Source organism: Dipodomys merriami, unplaced genomic scaffold (genome assembly GCF_024711535.1).
Source record: "Dipodomys merriami isolate MVZ:Mamm:240054 unplaced genomic scaffold, mDipMer1.0.p SCAF_8, whole genome shotgun sequence".
NCBI lineage: Eukaryota > Metazoa > Chordata > Mammalia > Rodentia > Heteromyidae > Dipodomys > Dipodomys merriami.
The window spans coordinates 28,723,384-28,734,872 of NW_027206401.1; positions in this window are offsets into that span (position 1 = coordinate 28,723,384).

The following is an 11,489-nucleotide window of genomic DNA, read 5'->3' on the forward strand; positions in this document are numbered from 1 at the left end:
GTAAATCTGTGAAGTGGTTGGACTCATTATGGGCATGGACCATCCAATCAGCTGGGGGCATGCTCCCATTTGTGCTCAATGTGATTATTAAAGTTAAGGTGGCATAAAAAGTGTTGATAGGGAGGGTGAAACAGGGAAGCAGAGTGGGAAGAGAAGATATATTTATTCACTTTGCGCTTTCCAGAGTCAGCACAGCCAAATAGTGATTAGACATATGAGAGAGCTTGGGTGATAGATTAGGGTTGAAAGTATAGCTTTTGATGCTATTAGCCTAGAAGTTTTAGAAGATTTAGGATCTTGCAAAAGGAAAGTATATGCAGGAGTATGGGGGAGGGAAGAACTTCCCTTAGCATTTAGCCTAGAGCTTGACATTTTCATGTACTCACCCACACCTTAAACATATATTAATTTGGCATCAATATAATATTTAAATGAGATAAAAATAAAAAGAAATAAATAACAATGTTTGAGCTAAATTTTTAGGATAACAACACACCAGAAATATTTAACTGGGAAAAATTCCATTCTCCTGTATAATAATAGTTTATGATGGTATTTTTCTGAAGAAAGTTCCTGTAGGTTGAAAATGGCCAATGTGAAAATAAACCACGAGATGGCGTCCTGGTCTCATGTGTCTCATTCTATTCCTTTTTTTTTTTTTTTTTAATTTAATTTTATTTTATTTGTGGACATACTGTACAGAGGAGTTACAATTACGTGGGCAGGATAATGCGTACATTTCTTACCAAGCATTGCAGCCTCCTCCTTTGTTTGCCCTTGAAATCTGTTTACTTTGGAAATGTTGAATGTAGTCAAAAAAGCTATGTCTCTTTGCCATGCAGAAGCTCTGCAATTTCATGCAATCCCATTTGTCCAACCTTTCTTTGATTTGTTGTGTTTCTGGGTCTCTATAAAGAAAATTTCGGCCTGTGCCAAGGAGACCTAGGGTTTCTCCTATTCCATCCTGTAATGTTTTCAGACTATCTGCTTTGACTCCGAGGTCTTTGATCCATTTGGAGTTGATTCTGGTGCAGGGTGATATATAAGGATCTAGCTTTAGTTTTCTACAAGTAGTTAACCAGTTTTTCCAGCACCATTTACTGAAGAGGCTGTCTTTCTTCCATTCAATTTTTTTAGCTTCCTTATCAAAGATTAGATGGCTATAGGTCTGTAGGTTCATTTCTGGAGTTTCAATTCTATTCCATTGGTCCTGAGGTCTGTTCTTGTGCCAGTACCAAGCTGTTTTGATTACTATGGCTTTGTAGTAGAGCTTGAAATTTGGTATTGATATTCCTCCAGTACTGTTCTTTCTGTTAAGGATCATTTTTGCTATTTGGGGTCTTTTATTGTTCCATATGAATGATCAATAGAAAGCCCACGGATTGGGAGAAGATCTTCACTAGCCATACAACAGACAAGGGTCTCATATCTAAAATATACCTGGAACTCAAAAAATTAAATCTCCCAACAACAAATCCTCAAAGAAACAACTACCCAATAAATAAGTGGGCTAAAGACTTAAAGAGAAGCTTCTCTGAAGAGGAAAGAAGGATGGCCAATAGACACATGAAGAAATGCTCAACCTCCCTAGCCACAAAAGAAATGCAAATCAAAGCAACATTAACATACCACCTCACCCCAGTTAGAATGGCTATAATCAAGAACTCTAATAACAACAGATGTTGGAGGGGATGTGGACTGAAGGGAACCCTACTGCATTGTTGGTGGGAGTGTAAACTTGTTCAACCACTTTGGAAAGCAGTATGGAGGTTCCTCAAAAGACTCCACATAGAGCTCTCCTATGACCCAGCAATGCCACTTTTGGGCATTTACCCAAATGATCACAAACAATACCATACTAAATCTACCAGCACAACTATGTTTATTGCAGCATTATCTACCATAGCTAAGATATGGAACCAACCCAGATGCCCCTCAGTAGATGAATGGATCAAGAAAAAGGGGTATATATACACAATGGAATTCTATGCCTCCATCAGAAAGAATGACATTGCCCCATTTGTTAGGAAATGGAAAGACTTGGAAAAAATTATATTAAGTGAAGTAAGCCAGGCCCAAAGAAACATAGGTCCCATGGTTTCCCTTATTTGCAATAGCTAGTATATGTCTGAGACAAGCAGAAAAGGTCAGATAAGTTTATATTAGGTGAAATGAACCCCAAGATAAGTATTCAAATGTTTTTTCTTTCATGCGATTGTTTCTAACATATTTATAAGATGATTTCTTTGTTGCTTTGTATGTCCTTCCCCCATGGTATAACACCTGCTCTCACTGTATTTGATGTTGGTATAATTTGTGGAGTGGAAGGGCAAAAACAAATTGTTTAAATAGGGATACAGGTGGACCCATTGCAACAATGAGATGTACAAGTCATTATGTAAAAAAATGAACTTTACAACTTTGGCCAGGGGTGGAGGGGCTAAGAGATGGGAAGGGATGGGAAGGGGAAACAAAGGAGGAGGCAACAATGCTTGATAAGAAATGTACTCATTACCGTGCCCATGTAATTGTAACCTCTCTATACGGTATTTTCACAATAAAAAAAAACAACTATGTCTCTATAGAGAAGAGCATTTTTTTCTTTAGTGTTTTTCCTCTCATTTAATTAATTGTGCATACATTTACATGTATATATTCTGTACTATCAGATTAAATTTTGGGGAAACCATTCAAAAGTACATTGGTCAAGCATGACATTCACCCATTCAGTCCTCCTCCAGTCAGCTACACATTCACATATTCATTCCTTTAGTCAATGTCCACGGAACTTCTCTGTTCTTGGGGCTGGGAAGGTGGCTCAGTGGTAGAGTGCTTGCCTTGCATTCATGAGGCCCTGGGTTCGATTCCTCAGCGCCACATAAGCAAAAAGAAAAAAGCCAGAAGTGGCGCTGTGGCTCAAGTGGTAGAGCGCTAGCCTTGAGCTGAAGAGCTGAGGGACAGCACCCAGGCCCAGAGTTCAGGCCCCACAACCGGACCCAAAAAAAGAGAACTTCTCTGTTCTGTACAAGGTAAAGAGCAAAGAGGCCTTGGAGACTCATTTGCAAGTAGTGGAGACAGGCATTAATGTAATTTTTTTTAGCTTCACTTGCATTTTATTTATTGTCAAGGTGATGTACGGAGGGGTCACAGTTACATAAGTAAGGTAATAAGTACATTTCTTGTCAAACATGTAAACCTTGACTGAAAAAGTTTTGTGAAGGAAAAAAGATGTCATGGTGCTTCAAAGATGTCACGGTGAAGTTTGTTTGTTTGTTTTTATTGTGAAAATACTGTACAGAAGGGTTACAATTACATGGCAAGATAATGAGTACATTTCTTATCAAGCTCATGGTGAAGTTTTGAACCAGTTTGTGACATCAGAGGAGGACTCTATCTGATTGAGAAAATGAGGATGAATTACTGAGGATAACAAGAAAGAAAGACTATTCTAAGGAGAATGAACATGGGCGTGCCTCATAGCAGAGCATGGAGCATACAGGAGCTGAAAGCAAGCTAGGAGGCCTGGATGGCAAGTCACAGGCAGAAGGGAAAGAGATGAAAAGTGGTGAAGGAAACAGAGGAGGATGTAATCAGACAATTTTGTAATCAGAAGATTTTGTAATCAGAACATTTTATTTTCCTACTGAAATCAGCAGGGAGCCACAAAGAGAAGACAGCAACGACAGCACAAAGCTCAAGACCAGGCACTAGAGACCCAGTGCTAAGTAGTGGCACAATGCTGTTGTCTTGTGTGTAATTAGCTTTTTGGTAATGTAGGCCATCATTTCAAACCAGGAAGATGATGTGAATCTCAGTAGTGCTCAATAAGTTTTTTTTTTAAATTAAGGAAACATAACCCCAATAATATTTATTTTGAATTAAATTAAAAGTCATTGTTTTGAAGGCAAGAAATATAAAGTATGCTTTCTTTCCTTCCTTCCTTCCTTCCTTCCTTCCTTCCTTCCTTCCTTCCTTCCTTCCTTCCTTCCTCCTCTTCCACCACTTTCTCCTCTACCACCTCCTCCTCTGTCATGGTGGTCTCCTCCTCCTCCTCCTCCTCCTCCTCCTCCTCCTCCTCCTCCTCCTCCTTCTCCTCCTCCCTCCTCCTCCTCCTCCTCCTCCTCCCTCCTCCTCCCTCCTCCTCCTCCTCCTCCTCCTCCTCCTCCTCCTCCTCCTCCTCCTCCTCCTCCTCCTCCTCCTCCTCCTCCTCCTCCTCCTCCTCCTCCTCCTCCTCCTCCTCCTCCTCCTCCTCTTCTTCTTCTTCTTCTTCTTCTTCTTCTTCTTCTTCTTCTTCTTCTTCTTCTTCTTCTTCTTCTTCTTCTGGTATCTACTAGGATTTGAACTCATTGCTTACTCCCTTACTAGGCAGTCTCACTACCACTTAGCAACATCTCTAGGTATCGTGCATATGCATGTTAGTCCTGGGCCTCGAATTCAGGACCTGGGCTGTATCCCTGAGCTTTTTTGCTCAAAGCTAGCACTCAACCACTGGAGCTACAGCTCTAGTTCCCTTTGGTTTTCTTTTTGTTTGTTTGTTTTGTTTTGTTTTGTTTTATTTTGTAATTAAACATAAAAGTCTCACAGAGCTCCCTACTTGGGCTGGCTTTGAACTGTGAGCCTCATATCTCAGCCTCTGTGTAGTTAGGATTACAGGTATGAGCCTATAATCAAAGCACAGTATCTTAGCAAAGAAATGGATCTAATGAACTCAGCCACAGCATAATGATAACTGCTGGCACCCAGAATGCAAAGGATATGAAAGAATATATTCACGTATAATCATTGATACCATTGTGGGAAAGATTACCTAAATTGGGGTCTTAGTTTTGTTCATCTACAAGTGCAAGGTCTGGCCCAGTTTATGTTCTTCTAACCGATTCTGTGAATCTGTGGATTAATTCATTAAAAGCAAAAATGAACTGTTGCTATTTTAATGTTAAGGGAGAAGTTGATAAAGATGTATGCATGGGAAAATAGAAAGTTGTGCATAAAACCAAATGTGTCTTATTTTGGACTTTAGCACATTTTGATTATTTGAACTTGAATCAAGCTGCTCTACCATTTATTGACATACACTGTTTGCCAGGTTTCATCAACATTTTCTCATTCAATCCTTAGAAAAATCTTTGTGATATAGATTCTTAAAAAAAATCTACTTCACTTAAAAAAGAACCTACTAAAACAGAACAAAACAGAACAAAAACAAAGGTTGTGCACATTTCGTGATTTGTCTGAAGTTGCTTAGTTGATATATTTTAATGTACTCAGATCTGTCTGAATTCATGGCCTCTCTTTTTATATTCTTTAGTATAATGGTCTTTATAATAGTAAATTTAATACTAAATACAAGCTTTTATACTATCCAGTAACTAAAGATTAAGATTTCTTTAAGAAATGACATGATTATTGGTGAAAGTAAGTTCACTAGAATTACAAGGGTTAATTTCAAGTTTTTCTTCAAAGGGTCTGTTAACTGCCAAGCATTTCAGTAAATAAGCCCAATTTAAGCAAAACTGATTAATAGACTTGATGAAAGTAATTAAACATGCATTCTCCTAGATATGATTGTGAAGTACACTATCTAAGCACACAAGTGCCTTGCTAATGTGTCTTTCCTGTATCAGCACGTAGAAAGTTTACTTACAGACTTTTAAATTCAGTGTTACATATTTCAAAAGAACAATTGCACAAATAACTTTCACCACTTCTCTCACTAGGTCATATCCTGAAAACAATTTGTGAACTCACTGCTCCTTTTGTTTCAAAATCCTGATACCCGGAGCAAACAGACTGCCTGCTGGATATTGGCGCTTGAGGAAGTGGCTAGTGCATTTCTATTGAGTTATTGCGCCTATGTTGTTTTGTCTGTGGCTCCCTCTCTTGGGAATGCTTGGGGTTTGTAAATCACATCAAAGGGGTAGCTCTGGGGTGAGAACTAATCCATGTGGACCCGATAATTCATGCTTTTCATTCTGGGACCCGTTCCCATGATAGTCCTGGGCAGGAGACACTTCGTGATTCTTCAGCACATATGCCACAAGTCTGTTCAACAACTCAGCAATGGTAGACTCATGGATCTCTTTTGATGGACACAATTCCGTCGCCCCTCCTTCCCACCAGCCTCCTTCTGGGAGCAGCAAAGATGTGTGTCGCCATAGGCAACACTTATCCGTTTGTTCATGAGGCTGGCCATACCCTCATCTGATGGTAATGGTATCACTACACCCGATCATCTGCATTAGGTAACGCCTGTTCTTCTGCAAGCAGAAAGATGCCGAAATAATACAATAAATTTAACAGGGGCAATAGAGGCAAAAAAAAAAAAAAAAAAGCGTGGCTGGCTTAGTTCCCACATAGGAGTGCCTTGCGGCTCTGAACAAGGAATGTGATCTCGGAATATCATAAGGTCTGGGTGTCTCTATGTTTTGTCTTCCAAGCTGTGAAACTATCTCTATCATCTTTCCAGATCCCCAAAGAAGCCTAATTTAAGCAGCAGGACAAACTATCCAGGGTGAAAACAGAGGCAGAATCCTAGCTCAGGATAATGTCTAAAAAACAGCAAAGTAGTTACCAAAGGCCCTCATTCATCATGTTGTTTTACTGACAAAAAAAAAAAAAAAAATCTTAAGGGTCTCTGTAATTAGGGAAAAAAAATTAAAAGAAGTGTTGAGAGATCTAGGAAGCAGGGTTGTACAGTATAGTAAATAATATTCAGCTTGATAACTTATAATCAGGAAATGAAGGATTAACTCGATGCTCAGTTGCTTTAGGAACATACGAACATTTAACATTTAGCACCACCACACTTACACAAAGTGAGACCTAGCTATTTTTTTTTACAAAACATTTTTTCTTCAGCATGAGAAAATATGATTCTGTTTACACTATAATGAAAGCATTAGACTATTACCATATAAAGTTCAAAGAAGACACTGTAAAGCCATCGAAATTCATCTTCTTTCTATGCCTTAAGAAAGGTATACATACATCTAAGGTGTATGTGCATATACCATTTCACATACAATTATGTCTTCACTCCCATAGCATGAAGAATGACAACAGGAAACAAAACACTTGGTTTGTAAAAGGCTGAGAACATAGGATCATATAAAAATGTGTCTAGGCATAAGAATTTGGAAGAACTATGTCCTATTGTTAACAACTATTGAAAACATTCTAAACTCTAGGCTAAAAAGTTTAGGTTAGTTTAAGCCTTCCTGATAATAAGAATTGCTAAGATGAATGGGTTACTGGAAAGGTCATTACAAGCCAAATGAAGAATGGTTCTGTATGACATGATGGACCAGGAATGTATAAACAGGCAGAACAATCCAACAGTTTCCTTTAAAAAAATCTTATTGTTTATAGTCAATGGAAGAATGGGGATGACTTTCAAACTCAATTTGCTGAGCACCTTGCCTTCATTGTTTTTGCCTGACCTTTGTCAATGGTCGTGAGATTTTTAGAGTATCCATTGATAACCCTTACAGAGGGTAAATTCACTTTAGGTCTGACCTTCTTGAACTAGACACTTGCCAAAAGAATTTCTCCTCTAGGTTGTATTTTAGAATAAAATACACCCTTTCATCTACTAAAAGGTGAAGGAAGTCATGGTGGTTTTCTGCTACTACTGCAGACAAATGACTTAATGATGCAAAAGGAACAGGAAAGATAATCCCAAAGGCTTCATTAAGATTAAGGATTCTTATGCATTTTTTTTCACTAGTCTAAAGTGATCTCCAGCTGGTTAAAATCTGGTGGAAACCTCAATGAGCCTGAATCTAAAACATGGTATATAAAGCACTGTCTGGGGATCAAAAATTGGTCATCACACAGGCCTGAGTTGAGTCCCACGGCAACCTGCAAGTTATGGTGATGAAAAATTATCCTCTTGATTTCCAGTTCCTAATATGTAAGTCAGTACAATAACAGGACAGTTCCAAAGTTTAAATGATGACATATTTCAAACACTTAGTCTACAGCTTAGGACCACATTTGATACTTTTTTCTCTAGCCTTGTGTCTTAGAATGGGTATTGGTTCTGATGGTTCTAATACAGGACCAGATTCCCCACTGCTCTCATCCTTTCCTTTCCCTCTGAAGTTAGACAGTGAGGGGTCCTGGGAAAAGGCAGCACCTAGTGCCTAGAGAACTATTGTCCATATGCTCTGGTACTTTACACCAGATTGTCTAAGCTTGGGCACTTTTTCTTCTTCTTAAACATTTCTCATTGAAGTTCAAAGACTTATCCTTCCCAAGAATTTGAGCCATAGTCACAGTTTATGATGTCATGTTTGTTGTAATGCTTTGTTGTAGTGGGTGAAATATTCCCAACCTTGGCCATTGCTCAGATGTTCAAGAATTATAAGAGGAAGTCAAGCTCCACTCTTCTGTAAAACATAGCAGAGTACCTAGAAGTAGTCCCACTGGGAAATTAAAACATGTAAAGCTAAAAGAATACCTCTATCTTTAGATCATTAAGTGATTTGAGTAGGACTTTATCCCCCAAAGATACTTTCAAGGTTAAAAAAACAACAACAAATAAAAAACTACCTACATTTTAATCCATGTTATAACTCTAGCCATGGACTTTTAAATTTTACTCATCATTTTCATGTCCTGGTAATTGGACTGTATTATGATCAAGGTGTAAAGTTATGGTTTAGTGGTTCTTTTTCCTCAAAAAGTTAATCTTAAAACAAGAGTATATCCTGAAACTGGTGGAGTCTTAGACTTATGGGACTATGAAATTCTAAAGTCTGATTACTTTGTGATCATGTCATCTAAAATATTGATGGGCAAAAAAACATATATATACATATATATACATATATATATATATATATAGGTATGAGGTAATCCAAAAGACTTCATTAAAATTATAATACATTTACATATGAGGAAAAGAACCACTGATCATTCATATCTGGACATTTTTGTTTCAGTGTGATTTTTAAAAAAGGTCTCTAACATTTCAAATATGATAGGAATTAACTATATTTGTAATAGCAAAAGTTCCCCCAAAAAGAAAAAAAAATCCCTTTACTGTGGTCTGGGATTTGAACTCAGGGCTTTCTACTTGCTTAGCAGGTGCTCTACCATTTAAGCCACATCTCTAAGACTTTTTGCTCTCTTTTTTTGTTTGTTTTGTTTTGGGTCATGGGGCCTGGGCACTGAGCTGTTTTGTTGCAAGGCTTCTGCTCCTCCACGTTGAGCCACAGCAACACTTCTGATTTGCTGGTGGTTAATTGTAGAGAGGAGTCTCGTGGAATTTTCCTGCTGGAGCTGGTCATGATCCTAAGATTGCAGCCTCCTGAGTAGCTGGGATTATAGACGTGAGCCTCCAGTGCCCTGCTCTGTTTTTTTGTTTTGTTTTCTTTTGTTTGTTTTGTTTTGTTTTGTTTTTGAGATAAGGTCTTCTTGTTGCTTGGGACACCCTGGACCACACTATTATGCATCCCAGTGTAGCTGGAATGTGAGGTGTGTGTATCTGTATCTAGCTGTTGGTTGAGATGGGATCTCATGAGCTTTTTCTCCCCATTGAATTGGTCTCAAGCCATAATCCTATGGATCTCAGCCTCTGAGCAGCTACAATTACAGGCATAAGCCACTACACCCAACTTCAGGAACTCCTTCAGTTACTTTCATCATGTCTCCTTCTTTTGAGGGTTCCTGTGACTGGCTAGTGCAGCAGTAATAACTGTCCCGGCTAGAGGGTAGGATTGTACTTCTATATTCCATACGTTCCTACACACCACTCAACACACCTGATATATATAGGACGGTGCTGGGTACACCTCCATTATTCAATAAACACCCCCTGAATTACTGATATGAAATAGAAAACAGTTCTAACTGCCTCCCCCTATCCCCTCTACTGATTGGAAAATCTTGAATTCTAAAATTGTTTCCTCTTTCCTTTCATCCTACCAAAAACCTTTTGAGTTAATTTTGAGTAAAATTAAATTACCAATAAATCAAACCCTAAGGGCTCTTTTTCTCAGAAACACTATAAAAGGCCAGATATTATATGTAATAAACTTGAAAGCGACCACACCTAATGGTGATAGATTGCTTCACAAACACACATGGATTATAAATGGTAACTGAAATGCCAAGTTAATACAAACAATGAAGTGTGACTAAAAAGCTGATAATATAAAAACATTGATCACAGGATAATTTATCTAAAACTACTGAAATTACTGACAGTGATTATCTTTAGAACTCTGACTTATCAACTTCTTGGCAAGTTGGCTTACAAATATTTTAATCCTTTTAAACTGGAAAACAATAACTGGGGATAGAAATGTAAAAAAGCAAAGATATGTGAGAAAGTGATTTATCTTAACATGACTAATCTTAATTTTTAACAAAAAAATCCCTTCTGATCTCTGCAGTTTACATTTGCAAAAAACAAAGTCCTTTGAACCTTGACATTACAACAGGCAGATAATCACCTATTAGATCTTAAAGTAAAAATTATTTGTATGTCAATTATTGGCAAACTATGATTAAAAGACAAACTCCATTAATTATTAAATCCACCTTATTTGCTACCTAATTCCATCAGAACTACTTAAAGACATTAGAAACACAGTGCATATTATAGACAGGAAGAATAAAATAATTTTGTCTTTCTTTTTGTAAAACTTGTCTATAAACTGAAAAACATAATCAAACCCAAAGTACCATAAAAGCTCTTTGCTTTTTTTCCTTTGAGTATATTAATATACTCAATTTTCTTTTTCACATTGAAGACAGGAAATTTTTATTAAGGTACATGGGATTTACCACCAGGATTCCTACATATGGCAGTCATATACCTAAGTAATATTTTACAAATATTTCACGTTTTCAAGTTACAAAAGGGATGACACATTTTAGCTTAGTATCTATATTTAGTAGCTACTGATTTGGAACTCTTATATTTGTACCTTTCCAATAATCATGTTTAAGATTAAAAGGCAATGCTGGCATGGTAGTGGATGCTTGTAATCTCAGCACTTTGGAGGCTGAAGAAATAGAATTAGGAGGCTGAAGCCAATCTGAGCTAAATAGTGAGTTCCACACCATTTTGGGACACATAGGACTTTCTGAATAAATAAATAAATAAGTAAGCAAAGGAAACTTGCCTCCATGTTACCTTTCTATGTTTAACTGATTTATAAACTCATGCAAGTAAGCTCATTCAAATAAAGTGAATTCTATCAGATTATGTGAAGACTGACATTAAAACCCATGCTTAATTTGTTAGTAAGGAGACCTTACTGGAAATGTACATCAACTTTCCACTCTGGAAAAGCAACTCAGCAACAGAAAGAGTCAAAAAGGATTTCATTTAATTAGTGGTATGTAGAAGTTTGCATAGAAAATGGTTACAAGATAATGCAAAAAAAACTAGATATAGCATTTTAAAAACAAATATTTAGAAGTATAATTTTGCATAATGTTAAACATTCTCATGTTTATTGCTTTCTCCACACAGC